The 14,484-nt window shown below is 36.4% G+C and overlaps 1 protein-coding gene across 9 annotated transcripts in view; it reads left to right on the forward strand.

The window, feature by feature from the left end:
- Positions 1 to 14,484, forward strand: part of LRRC4C (leucine rich repeat containing 4C) — a 1,215,827-nt gene that overhangs the window by 977,840 nt on the left and 223,503 nt on the right. The window contains exon 6 of one of the 9 annotated variants that reach the window (XM_086677649.1): positions 12,049 to 12,106. The exons of the other annotated variants lie outside the window; for them this stretch is intronic. The gene's annotated coding sequence lies outside the window, so the exon portion shown is untranslated. The remainder of the gene's footprint in view (positions 1 to 12,048; positions 12,107 to 14,484) is intronic. 9 annotated transcript variants of the gene reach the window in all.

A 14,484-nucleotide genomic window follows, 5' to 3' on the forward strand; every position in this document is an offset into this window, starting at 1 on the left:
CCAGTGCTTATTATTGTTAAACTTTTTAGTTTTTGGTAATCTTGTGAAGGAATAATGATATGTCCTTTGTGTTTCATTTATTTTATGTTGGATGCTAATTATTAGAATATCTTCCATAAGTTTATTAGTTATTTGGATTTTTTTGTGGAAAGTGCTTATGGAATTCATTATCCATTTCCTATTGAGTCTTTTTATCTGTTGATTTACAAAAGTTTTTATTATATTCTGCATAGTAATCCTTTGCTGATTACGTTGAAAATGTGTTCCCCATTTCACTACTTGATTTTCACTCTCCTTGGTATATTTTGATGAACAGAATTTTTAAAATTTTAATTATCAAATTCATCAAATTTTCCTTTATGGTTAATGCTTCCGGTGACTAGTTTAATGAGATATCATCCCTGTCCCCAAGGTCATGAAGATTTTTTTATATTATCTAACACATGCTTTATTATTCTGCCTTTCAAATGTGAGTCTCTATTTATGTGAAATGATTGTAGTATATGATTTGAGGCAGACATTAATATTTAACTTTGTACATAGGGTCACCCAATTGTCCTTGCAAGTTTTTAAAGAATCTGTCCTTTAATTGGAAAGATCATACATGTGTGTTGGGAAAACTATGACACCAATACTAGACCTAGAAGTCCTCCATTCACAAATAATAGTTGCACATCTACTATTCCAGCTATTATTGACTGGGTTATTCAAACTACTATAAAAAAAATCCCAATTTCTCTGGCTTAAAAGCAATCCATTATGGGTCAGCAAGTATTCTCTACAAGAATTGGTCAACTGCCCCTACTCAATCAGTCAGAAGCCAGATATCCAATCCCACCAAATGATTAGAGGTCAGAAATATTTGGTGAATAGGAGTAATGAAAAATAATCTACTTTGCTGATCATAATGTATATAGCTTCCCATCCCTCCGGTCAGCAACATATTACTCTCTCTCCTCCCAGGGGAGGCAATTAAAAAATCCATTCCAAGTTTATGCCATCAAGCTCAAAGTCCAGGATTATGGGTATGGTAGGCCGGATGCCTTGCCTCTCTATTCCATTCCCCTCCTGCTCACCAAGTAACATCCTTGTCCTAATCTCTGGTAACTGTGAACATGTTATGTTACATTGTAAAAGAGATTTGAAGATGTAATTAAGATTTTAAACCTTAAAGATATTACCTACTGGCCAAATCTAATCTCAAAAGCAAAGCACTGTCTCTAAGTAGAGGCAGAATGGTGATAATCCAGAGCAGATTAGGGTGTTTCTCTGCCTAGTGCCCATTATCTATCAGGGGTTTCTAAAACTCTATTAGACAGACACTGAGAAGGCTCTTAATGTCCTTTGATTAGGCCCTAGGGTTGCTGTCTGGTTGGGGTCCTTGCTTTGCATTCCATATCCTCCATGGGCACTGAAAATTTGACCTCCTTTGCAAAGTTTCCTACTGTTTCCTATTGGTGGGGTCATAAAGGTTGTTTCATGTCTCAGTCACAGACCTTTTGTCTGGACTGATAGCTTCTTTAAAAATACACCTGTTTTGGGAAACTATTTGATCCCAAGTTTTTTTGATCCCATGAACCAAAGGCCACATCCATGCTTCTTTTAAATATATACTACTTAAATTTCTAGATATGCTTCTAAGACATATTTCTGTATTTCTGTTTCTTTATCTTACTCCTCTGTCTCCACCCCTCCCCAGCCTACCTAATTGTGAAATATATGAGCCTATCAGACTCAAGTGAAAAAGCAGTATTTTCCTGAGCCATGTTGTCCAGTTTGGAATCTCTACTTTCATTATGTCTTTTTCTGATCCATTTGTGTTTCAATATTCTAGAACTAATTATACTTTTACATTTCTGTGAGGCCATGAAGGGCAGAGGCTTGGTCTGATTCACCTTGAATATTCACTTTTTTAGCACATAGCTTTGTAAATAGTTGTTGGCTCACTAAGGTTATATTAAACTCATGATAGTATCTGAAAGGGTTAATAGGCCCAACTGCTTATTTAACTCAGAAAGGCTTCAGTTGCAAAAACAAAAGAGTCCACCATGGTCTATAATCATTTACACTCCGATTAGGGATTTAGGCAATTGGGAGGTTGTAGTAAATGAATTGATCATTAAAATAATGTATGGTTACTTGGGCCAATGCTGCAAATTCTATACCTCTGGATATAAAGGAAATGTTTTTCTGCCAACAGCATTGTGAGAAGTGTACAAAATATAGTGTCTAGACCTTTCCTATTCGCAAAGAACCATCCCAACTTTGCAGAGCAGACAAGGCCAAAGCATATATTACCCTAGCTGGAAAAGTTTGAATAGAATTAAGCTACAGTTTATAATATTGGGAAGCTGCCTGCAATTAAAGAAAAATTAACACACAAAGTGACAAGTACAGATGCAATGTCTGTAGAATTTTTATGCGATATGAAAACTAATAATCCTGTGCTTCAGTTTTTGTGGAAAGAATGCCTGTAATCTATTTTCTAATTTTTTTCATTAATGTCTTTGTGATCTAGCAAGCAGCACTTCTTATGCAAAAATGAGTGTCTCTGTGTCTGAAGGTTGTATTTAGACAAAATTCTTCATAAAGTCAGTGTTCAGTGGCAATTAAATATGACTCACTCCACGTTAAAATTTTGCAAAGCATTTGCTAAAATGAGCTTACAAAGATCCATTTTAAAAGGTGGGCCTATAAAAATCTGGAATAGCAGCAATGAAGTGAAAACAAATTTTATTTTAATGTTTTTATTTTCAGTTATGTATTGCATAATTTTATTTTAAAAACAATTTTTCATCTCTTGGAAAATACAATCTCGGTGAGCCCCATGTACTGTCTCTTGCTCCCTTGTAAACCCCATGCTAGGATGATTTTACTAAAACATTTTACTAAAACAGTTGCCAGCTTTGTTTTACCTCTTGTGGTAAACCTCTTGTGGCAGAGTGTGGGCTGGCAGAAGCCCTCTCAAAATGTTACTTTGATTTTGTGTTCTTGGGTTTTTTTAATCACAGCTTGATGACCCTTAGTCTTAACAGGTTTGTTTTGAGACCCTTCTTCAACCTTGATATTCTTAGTGAATTTTGTAAGGTTGTTTATAATATATATTAAGTAAAGCCATTGTTGTTGTTGCTTGCTACTTTATTTTGCCCCCTGTCCCCCATCCTTTGCTAATCTAACTTCTGAGGATTGGTACCTTGCTCAAAATAACACCCTCCATCATCATCAGTCTTATTGCAAATGTAAAGAGCTTCCTATACCGTCAATAGTGGTAGTTTCAGTGTTCAGTAGTTTCAGTTTGAGATGTCACAAATGGTATTTAACTCTCTGGGCATTTTGCATCGTGTGTGCGTGTGCGTGTGCGTGTGCGTGTGTGTGTGTGTGTGTGTTCCCATGTAACCAACATTAATAAACCCTACTGGCCAATTCTCAGCTCTGTATCTACAGGTGCTGAATTATGTGGGTCCCTGTAGGACTACATTCATCTTAGCAGGCCATTAAACTTCTTGCATCCTTACTCAGATACAAGAAATCTAAAGGTAATCACTTTTATAACTTCTCATGGATGCCAATCTTCTTGGAGCTATAAAGTGCCATTTTGTTTTAAAATAATTACTTCTGCTTCTCCCTATTAAAAAAAAAAACTGGAAACAACCAGATCAATATGGAGTGCCTATGAAACATTTGGCAAGTCTGCCATTTTTTTTTTTTTTTCATTTTCTATTTGGTATGTACATCTTGCCTTATACTACAGTTTTGGAGATGGTGTTTAGGTAGTTGCTTCCTCTGTTTAGTCATCCTGGTAACTATTTAAAAACTACAGAGTAAAATGGTATCATAAGAAGAGGGAAAATAATGGAAAAAAAGCTTGGGTCCTTAAAGTTCACTGCTCCCTGGGAATCAAAGAGAAGGGCTGGCAATAGCAGAAGACAAAGCTGATTCCAGCTCCTATCTTCATGTGATTATCATGTGGAGTCAACTGGTATTCACCTTGGTGACAGGCTTGTGTCCTGATTATGACTGTATCACTGTACATCTAGCCACAAACTTGGTACATAATAGTTATCAATATATTTCTATTGAAGAGATGTAGTAAAAAGCAGCCCCTCTGCCTTTTTCTTCTTATGCATTAACCATTATCTTGTAATCTCATTAACCATCTTATGAAGCTCATTTATTTGCTAAGACAGTGTAGATACTTTGTTTGCAACATCTAGTTAATCTTACCACATCCCTTAAGGTAGGCATTATTATCACTCTACTGAAGATTAGGAAATTGTGGCTCAGAGGGATTGAAAGACTGGCCCAAGGTGATACAACCATTAAATGATAGGACATGGACTTGAAACCTTGTTTGCCTGTCTGCAAAGCCTGTGGGACAGCTATATCTTTCATATTAGTTCTGCGAATGGCAAACTTATCTTTGTAGAGCAAAATATGACATAATGGAAATCTCTTGTTTGCACCAGACAAAAACGTACTAGGCTAGCAAATAAATAATAACAGGAATTTTATTATAAGAATGCATAATTTTATTCTGAAACCCAATGATCGCAGACATTCAGTTATTCCTCAAGAGAAGCCAAAATCAGGAATTGGGAAAACCCAGGAAATGAGATCATTCACTTATAAAGCTTTTAGTCTAGAGGGAATACAGGGGTTAAGTGAATAATCACACAACCACATGTAAAAGTGTCCTGTATTAAGGGCGTTGCAGGAGAAATCTGTGGGGCTGTGAGAAAATTTTGATTCACCCTTGCGTAGAAGATTCCATGTGCCCTGATATGAACATTGAAGGCTAATTAGCTAGGATTAAAAGAAGTAAGAAGAACATCGCAACTCAAAATTCTCTTCCCTTTCCAGACTGCACCCAAGTTAGTACTTTCAGAAGATCTTCTTTAATCCTCCCAATGGAAATTGCATCCCATTTTTTGCTCATCCTTTTATTTCATGCCACAGTAGTGCAATTTATAATTATTTGTTTATGTGTGTTGATTTTTAAAATACCTATTTCTCCCACTCTTCTATATTATTAATATAAATGCCTTGGCCACATTTGAGAAGGTAACTGCCTTAAGGCAATCATCTGTGACCACAGTCATAAGTCATGAATAAAAACATTGCTGCCCAGGTGATCAGTGGTGTGCAGGGTTAGAAGGTGCAGTTTACATTGAATATTTGAAATTTTGAATATTTGTTGAGATTCCACTTTAGCATTATGCTGAAGACTTAGGATATGTATATAAACGCAGGCAAAGCTGCCCTTTCAAAGTTCACAATCTAGCAGGAGGAGCCAGATAATACCCAAACACATTTGTAACCCACATAATATTCCAGAAGATAATTGCTGTGGAGAAAGGGAAAAGGGAGAAAAACAAGAAGTTGCAATGATAAATTAAGATTGTTTGGAAGACCTCTTTGAAAATATGATATTTTACCAAAGAACTGATGGAGTTAGGGACACAAGATATGTAGATGACTAAGTCCTCAAAAAAGGGGGGTTCATGACTTGGAAGACACCCAAAGAGCTTTACATGTAATGCTGTGGCTTCTACCCTCTGTTCTTCTCATGTTTCCCCTTCTAGCTAAGGCCATTTTGCTTTTCTTCTCTTAGGTCTTTCCAGATTACCAGCATAGCCATGGTGTAATTCAATGTAATACAACAGAGATGGTGATGGCAATTTTTCAAAAAATATTAGTGCACCATCAAAGTCTTGCACATTATACAATTTAGTGGTGGACTCTTCTGTTATGAGCTAAATGTGGACTAACTACTGACACTGTTTCCACCAAATCAATCAGAAAAGATGGAAAAATGAGTATATATGAACTGGTATATGTCTATACTATTCAATAACAGAAGTAAAGAGCCAATAAAACTCTCAATATGGTACTAATTAGTTAACCAGTGTACTTTCATAAATGTGTATTCACTGATAATTTAAGTAAGAGGTTAACTTAATGTCTACAATGTAGTTGGTTCTATGTTAATCATAAGAAATACCATGGAAAACAAGGTTGCCACATAAATGGAGATAAAATGTGTAGTGAGGATGCAGATATTAAAGAAACATTTGTAGTCTCAATTTCATATCTATGCAGTGGTTCCCAAACCAGGTAACCAACTCCTTCTGGAAGGAGCTGTGTGCCTCTGTATCTCAGAAACAGATATGATGCAATGATCAAAGTGAACACTAATTCAGTTCAAATTGTCAATATATAATGATAGAGCTAGCACTGATAGTCAAAACTCATCTAGTTTACCTAATACCCTCTACCACCACCATATTGTAGTGCTAATAACACTAAGAAATGTAAAAAGAGTTACATGAGATTGTAGACCTAGTTAGTTTCAGTGTTTGAATGTGAAATTAGAATATCTGGGTACTATTTGTACTACATCATCCCATTGCATTTGTCCTCATTCTTTCTCCTCCTCATTAAAATGGCTCAGTCAAGAAATGTGTGTGGATGTATATAAATTGCACACAGACACAGAGACATACACACATGATTTAAATAAGCCTTACCTATTGTAAACCTTGCCTGTTTATAAGCATAGTGTGAGTAAATATTATTCTTTTAAAGCTTTTGTCTAAAATCTACCATCTGGGTGAGCCATATTCTCACAATACCCGTAGTTTAACACCATCCATCCTTCAAATTCCATCCTGCATCTCACCTTCTTTGCAAAGCTGTTCCTGAAATCCTAACTGACAATATCTCCCTGGAGTTTATACTTATTATAATTCAAGTAGCACCAAGCCTAATTCCTTGCACATAATCAACATTTAGCAATTAATTCTGAGTTAAATATGTATACAGTTTAGAAGCACCTGGGTGGCTTAGTCAGTTAAGTGCCCAACCTGATTTCAGCACAGGTCATGATCTCGCGGTTCATGAGTTTGAGCCCCACATTTAGCTCCACACTGGCATTGTAGAGCCTGCTTGGGATTCTCTCTCTCTCTCTCTCTCTCTCTCTCTCTCTCTCTCTCTCTCTGACCCCTCTGTCAAAATTAATAAATAAACTGTAAAAATATGTATATAGTTTATGACCTAATTAGACCATAATTTTCTCAAAGGTAAGAAGCATATCTTATACTGGTTTATTTCATCCACAGTTTCCAGCACAGCTGTAAGTAAAGAGACACTTATAAGACTTTGTAACTGGAAATGACCTTCAGAATAATATAATTTAGCCTCCTCATTTTTATAGAAGACAGAACATATTTTTAACAAAATAAGACTTTTTCTAGGTAATTAAGCTAGTTAGCTGTGTTGAGATTAAAATCCCGGTCTCATATCATTCTGATATACCATATTGAATTCCTCAATTGATATTCAATCAATATTTGTTGAACTGAACTGAACTTTGAAGTGTGTGTGTGAGAGAGACTATGTAAGGTGTATTTCTACTGAGATGAATTTAAAATATTATTGATAGTATGTATCTGGTTGCAAAGTCAGATATAATAAGTAAAATGGAGAGAGGTCTATACCTCATACAACCCACTCAGGTACTTTAAATAGAATAAATATTTGAAAAAAAATCATGATGACAATGAAGATAGTTATTCTCATCATGTCAAGATTGGCATTTTTGTTCTGCATCATGAATATCTGACAGTCATCAGCTTGAGTCACCACCCATGACATTTACTTCTCTTAAATACTATTGTTAAAAAAAAAAATGTTCAGCCCTCCTTCTTTCTTTGATTTATACATCACCCTGCTTAAAAAGTCTTTCTGAAGCTCTCCAAGCTTGCTTTCAGTTCTTCCTTAGAAGTCATGTGACAGGAATTTGTCAAGAAGAGACATTAGGAAGGGTGTACCATATGGTAAAAGAACCACAGAATTTAATAAAGGCCAATGCCTTTCTTTTACACAGGAGAAACAGAGGCACAGAATGAGAAAGCACCCTTTCTCAGGTTACATAGTTGGAAGTAGAACTGGAGAAAGAACTCAGGCCCCTCTTTTCAAGTTTTTAATGCATGTTCCCTCATAGAGATGAAATCAGGAAAAAATATAGGATGAGTAAATTCTGGTAGAGATCTTATTTTGTATACTTTTAAATCATAGTATATGTGGTAAATATGGTATATTGGCTTTAAATAGCCAATTACATTTTGTTTGTTTATTTATCACCATTTAAATTTTAATTTTTCCCACATACTTACCATGTGCCGTATACTTCACTCCTGTGTCTAACTCCAAATTTCGACCTGGTACCTGGTACCACTTTCCTTCTGTCTAAAGTACTTCCTTTAACATTTCTGTAATGCTTGTCAGGTAGTGATGAAGACTTTCACGTTCTGTATTTATGGAAAAGATATTATTTTACCTTCACTGTGAAAAAATATTTTTGTGGGATATAGGATCCTAAGTTAACAGGTTGTTGGTTGTCTTCTTTTTTTTTTTTTTTCCACCAGTATTTTACAGATGTGGCTTCATTTTCTTCCATTTGTAATTTTCCCAACAAAGAGTCTCTTGTCTTTTCCTCTATATGTAATGTTTTTCTTTGCACTGCTTGTAAGATTTAAACTAGTTTTTTTTTTTTTTTTTAATTTTCTTTAATCTTTGTTTATTTTTGAGAGAGAGACACAGTGTGAGCAGGGGGGGAGCAGAGGAAGAGGGAGAAACAGAATCCGAACTAGGCTCCTGGCCTTGAGCTGTCAGCACAGAGCCCGGTGGGGGCTCGAACTCACAAACCATGAGATCAAGACCAAAGTCGGACACTCAACCGACTGAGCCACCTGGGCACCCCAATGTATCACTAGTTTTAAGCAATATGATTATGATGTCACTTTGTAGGGTTTTTTTTTTTCTTTTCTCATTATTTCCCTGGGTTCATTAGCTCCTTTAACCAGTAGGTTCATAGTTCTCATTAAATTTGGAAAAAAATATTAGTTATTATTTCTGCAAGTTTTTTTTTTTGTCCATATTTTTTTCTGTCCATTCTGTCTCAATTCTGAGACATCATTACATATATTTTACGATCCTTAAGTTGCCTCATAGCTAATGGATGCTTTGTTAACTTCCTTTTATTATTTTATTTTATTTATTTTATTTTATTTTATTTTATTTTATTTTATTTTATATTTTAAAATGGATAGTTCCATTCTGGATTGTTTATATTTCTATGTCTTTGAGTTATATTTGCATCTGTAATATCTAAGCTGGTTTTAATCCTACCAAGTGTATTTTGCATCTGAGATAACACATTTTGCAACTTTAGAAGTTCAATTTGATCATTTTTTAAATTTTTATTTTATTTTATTTTTAAATATGAAATTTATTGTCAAATTGGTTTCCATACAACACCCAGTGCTCATCCCAAAAGGTGCCCTCCTCAATACCCATCACCCACCTTCCCCTCTCTCCCACCCCCCATCAACCCTCAGTTTGTTCTCAGTTTTTAAGAATCTCTTATGCTTTGACTCCCTCCCTCTCTAACGTCTTTTTTCCTTCCCCTCCCCCATCAATTTGATCATTTTCATATCTTCTATATCTCTTAACATATCCATGCCTTTCATTTACCTCCTTGAACATATGGAGTATATTTATAATAGCAGTTTAACATCTTTTTCTATTAATTCTTTCATCTAAGTCAACTTAGGGTCTGTCTCTATTAACTGATGTTTCTTTCCACTATAGGTCAAATGTTCCTGCTTCTTTCCATGACCAGTAATTTCCTATTGGATGCCAGACATTGTAAAGTTTATGCTAGTGGTTGCTGGATTTTTTTCTGTTATTGTTTCTTGCAATATTTGTGGTCTTGGTTTTGTATACAGTTAAGTTATGTGGTATAATTTAATTTCTTTTAAAATTTTCTTTTTAGTTTATTTACTGGGTGCAGAGCAGCCATTAGTCTGCAGCTCATTAGACCTCACTACCAAGGCAATACCCTTTGTGGTCACTGCTCAATGGCCCATTTGTTAGGAAGTCTGCCCATTCTGTTTGGTGAGAACATGAACTTTTCCTCTTGTGTGAGCAACAGGGATTTGTGCATCTGCTCCTATCTGCTGATTCTTCTTCCAGACTTGGTAGTTTCCTCACACTTGTGTACTAATCAGCACTCATCTAATGGCTTACATGGAAACCTCGGCAGTTCTCTGGAGCCCTCTGTACTACTCTCTCCTCTCTGTATTCTGCATCTCAAATTCTAGCCTTTTTGCCTCCCCAAAATTGAAATACTGTCTCCTCAACTCAAGCAGAACAGGAGGCTCTTGGATTTCTTCTCCATGTACTGTGGCCTGGAATCTCCCTCCAGGTGGTCAGTTAGGAGAGTCATAGATATCATCTCATTTGTTTACCTTCTTTCACAGATCACTGTCCTACACTGTCCGTGGTCCACGCTGAAAACTAGTGTATCTAAGTTGAAGCTGCCATAAAAAGTACCATAGATGGTGTGGCTCATGAATAAGAGAAACTGATTCCTCATAGTTCTGGAGGCTGAAAGTCTGAGATCAGGATGGTAGCACAATCAGGTTCTGGGGAGAAATCTCTTCTGGGTTGCAGATTGTCAACTTCTTGTTCTATCCTCATATAGCAGAAAAAGAGAGCTCTGTGTTCTTCATTCTTTTATAAGGGCACCAATTCATCATGGGTTCTCCATACCTATGACCTCAGCCAAACCTAAATACCTCCTAAAGGCTATGAATCCAAGTACCATCATACTGGGGAACAGCCTTTGACATAAGAATTTGGGGCAGAAGGTGGAACACAGACCCTCATTGCATAGCACATTGCTGCATATGTTTTATTCATTTTTATCCTTTTTTTTTTTTGCTGGATTCTCTTAACTTTTTATGGATGCATAAAATGTTTAGGATTGAATTCTATTTTTAACATTTTGTTTAACCTAGAGAGTAGCCAGCTTAATTTTCAGCAAGTGATACTTTATTTTTTTAACTCTCATTCTTAGGCTCTCAAAAATGTGTCCTATTAAGTGTGGCTTGGGTATTTTCTTCTTTAATTTTCTTTTTTTCCCCTAAATCCCATAGGCATCATTGTATCAGATGGGGAAAGGCTTTTGCAAAGCTACTAATTAGGTATATATATATATTTAATTCTGACTTTGATTTTCAACTAGACAAGTTTTAGAGGACATAAAGGATTCGTGAAAATTAAGTAGAAGACATAAAAGTCTAGTCAGGTGGGCTGATTCAGATTGTTTACAACCTTTATTGCTGTGTGAGAGAACTTGGATTATATCTAGTAGAGAGTGGGAATCCAAGAGGTTCTGAAGCAGGAAGATCTCATCAAACCTATACATAAGAGGATTACTTTGGCTACAGGATAAACTGAGATGTTGTGATTGGATGCGAGGATGCTTGGAGGGTAAAGCTCATTCTAGGCATGAAATAAAGACTAGAATTAGCACTGTGATGTTTTGTATACAAATCCCTATTAAATTAAGGGATGAACTTAATTGACAAGCATTGAAATTAACACTGAGTCCCCAGTACAAATAATGGATGGTTTTGGGGGAAAAAAAATGTTATCTCTACTGAGAAAGCTGAACTCATACTACTGAACTCATACTACTGGGAAGTTCAAAATGAAATGACGGCCTATTTCCCAAGCAACCAGGATGTGACATGCACCTCTATCACCTGGATCTGTTCCCCAGAGCAGAGGCTTGCTGGGGAAAGATGGGATGTTAGGCTTGCACAATGCCACTTAGTAGTGCTAAGTTTTTAAGATGAGCACACACATCTAGGCTATTTTCCAGTAACAAATTACTTCTGTATCACTTGCCCACGCCGTTCCTTAAACCTACATGGCGCATCACTGTGGGGAAGAACATCAGCTTTACTTTTTCTACTAAACATTTTATCAGATTGACTTGTGTTTTTTTGTTAAACAGGAGATTAATTAAACTAGCTCTTTAAATTGATGAAAATCATTAGCATGAGGCAAGTAAAGTATTTATGGTTGTGTGGGCAGAAGCATGAGCAGGAGAATCAGTGGAAATTCAAACCAGCCATGAACTCATATTTGGGAGCTTTCAATAAAAAAATAAAATTATTTCTCTGGTCCTTTCCCAAGGCCATATCTCAAAAGATGATCACTGTGAAAAAGAAGAGCATGGAGTATTTTCTAAAAGGTAAGGGGAATTTTTTTTATATGGAAACAGAAGGATGCCCCATGATTCTCTATAGATGCACATGCATTTTGGGGGAGGATAGGATGATGGGCACTCAATGAGATCAGTGTGTGGGACCACTGAAATGATGAATATTGATCAATACTGGGCAGGTAGCCCAGTATAGGAGAGAGAAGGCTATATTAAGAGTTTGGAGAGGACAGCTTGATTTATGTTCCCAAATGATCACCTGCGTGAGCCCGGGCTAATCACCTCACCTCTCAAGACTCACTCTCCTTATCTATAAAATGGGAAGAACAGAGTTAATTTGAGTTAAGGTGCCTTTTACTTCTAATTTCTCTCAATTCTTTGTTTGATGCTCAGGACATTACGTCCTTAACGTGTAAAAGGACATTATATCCTTAACATGCTTTGTGGGCTTTGTAGAACTCAGTAGGGAGGCTTGTGTATAGATACACTGTGAATGAGTCTCTATGACTTTGTGCATATGAGAGAGAGAGAGAGGGAGAGAGGAGGATGCATTTTCCATTTTTCCATTTTTGGTAAGATATACATTTGTTAAGAAACTATTTTTTGCTGGGTAATGGAGTTTTACAGAAGGAAATAAATGATTTGTGTCTATTAAAGAAGCAAGGGCAACAACTGCACATTTTTGAGAGCCACATTAAATTGTGTTCTGTTTCTCGCACTGTCTCTGTTCATTTGGATGAGAACTGAAGTGCACAGTAAAAGGCTGAATTAAGTGAAGAGCTAAATTAACCAATTAATTCTTTTTTTCCTCCAATACAATGAAAGTGCAAACAGAATGTAGAGTAGCCTGAAGTTGACCCTTGCATATCTTTTAATGTGACTTTTTCTGAAAGGCACAAAATCTGTGGTCGTGCTCCCCTCTAGTCTCAGACCTATACACAATACTCAAAGTGAAGGGGCTTTGACAATAAAATATAATTATATTTTTAATGAAGTAACAGTCACATTGAATACATGAATTTTCTTCAGCCCCCTATGTTTGGCCTGACACTGGTCTCTAATATTCTCAACTCTACAAAGCTTTAGCGTAGGACATTTGGCTTGCTCAGTTGGTGGAGTTTGCAACTCTTTATCTTGGGGTTGTTGAGTTCAAGCCCCATGTTGAGTGTAGAGATTACTTAAAAATAAAATAAATTAGGGGCGCCTGGGTGGCGCAGTCGGTTAAGCGTCCGACTTCAGTCAGGTCATGATCTCGCGGTCCGTGAGTTCGAGCCCCGCGTCAGGCTCTGGGCTGATGGCTCAGAGCCTGGAGCCTGTTTCCGATTCTGTGTCTCCCTCTCTCTCTGCCCCTCCCCCGTTCATGCTCTGTCTCTCTCTGTCCCAAAAGAAATAAATAAACGTTGGAAAAAAATAAATTAAAAATAAATAAATAAATAAAATAAATTAAATAAAATAAATAAAAAGCTTTAGTGTGAAGCTTAAATTTCTTGATAATATTCTTACCTCTAAAGGGCATCAATGTAATCCTAAATTTCTTGATAATTTTTCATGAATTTAAGAGACAGCAGTAGAATATATGGTTTGCAGTGTATCCATAGAATATTGGATTCAAACAAAGTTGATGTTTAATAAGAGCTTTGTGACCTTGAGCAAGTTATTTAACATCTCTGAGCTACGGTTACCTTAGCTGCAGAATGGTACAAAACAAATCCTTCCTTAGACAGTTTTTATGATTACTACATAAGATAATTCATTCCAAATGATTAACAAAATGTCAAATGCAGGTAAACACTCAGGCACTCAGGAAGTAGATGCTGTCCTTATTTTCTGCCCAGTCTTGGGAATACATAGTAGAATGTCTTCCCCGTGGTATCATGTAATTTGCCTCCAAGGCAACAAAAATATCCCTAGGACCAAGGGACACTCTAGAACTGATAGTGGCAGTCCAGAGTGTATTATTTTACCAGGATTCTCTCCCCTTCTTTCATTCTGTAAGCATGCACAAACTCTTGCATACGCACAATGGGATGTGATCTCCCAAGGGCTCAGGCAAGAGGAAGGTATGGTGCATCAGACTGGTCAAGTCTCACTTCTCTCCTTTGCAACCAGACACTGAAGCCCTTCCCACCTCATTAACTTCCTCTGAAATGTAAATAATAATAACACCAATCTCAGAATAATTGTGAGGAATAGATGAATTAATGTAAGTATCTCTTTTTAAAAAACAAACAAAAATGCTGAATATATGCACACTATCCCGGGAACTCCCTTCAGTGCTTATGATACTAACTTTAATCATCATAGCAACAGAAGTATGCTTGAGCTGGCTGGTTATGTCATAAGAATTTCAAGAATTTTCAGTATTCAAGGATTTTGTGAGCTGTTTGTTGATGGCTTCTAATAGGCAT

Source organism: Puma concolor, chromosome D1, assembly GCF_028749965.1.
Source record: "Puma concolor isolate L17-30 chromosome D1, mPumCon1.1.hap2, whole genome shotgun sequence".
NCBI classification, from domain to species: domain Eukaryota; kingdom Metazoa; phylum Chordata; class Mammalia; order Carnivora; family Felidae; genus Puma; species Puma concolor.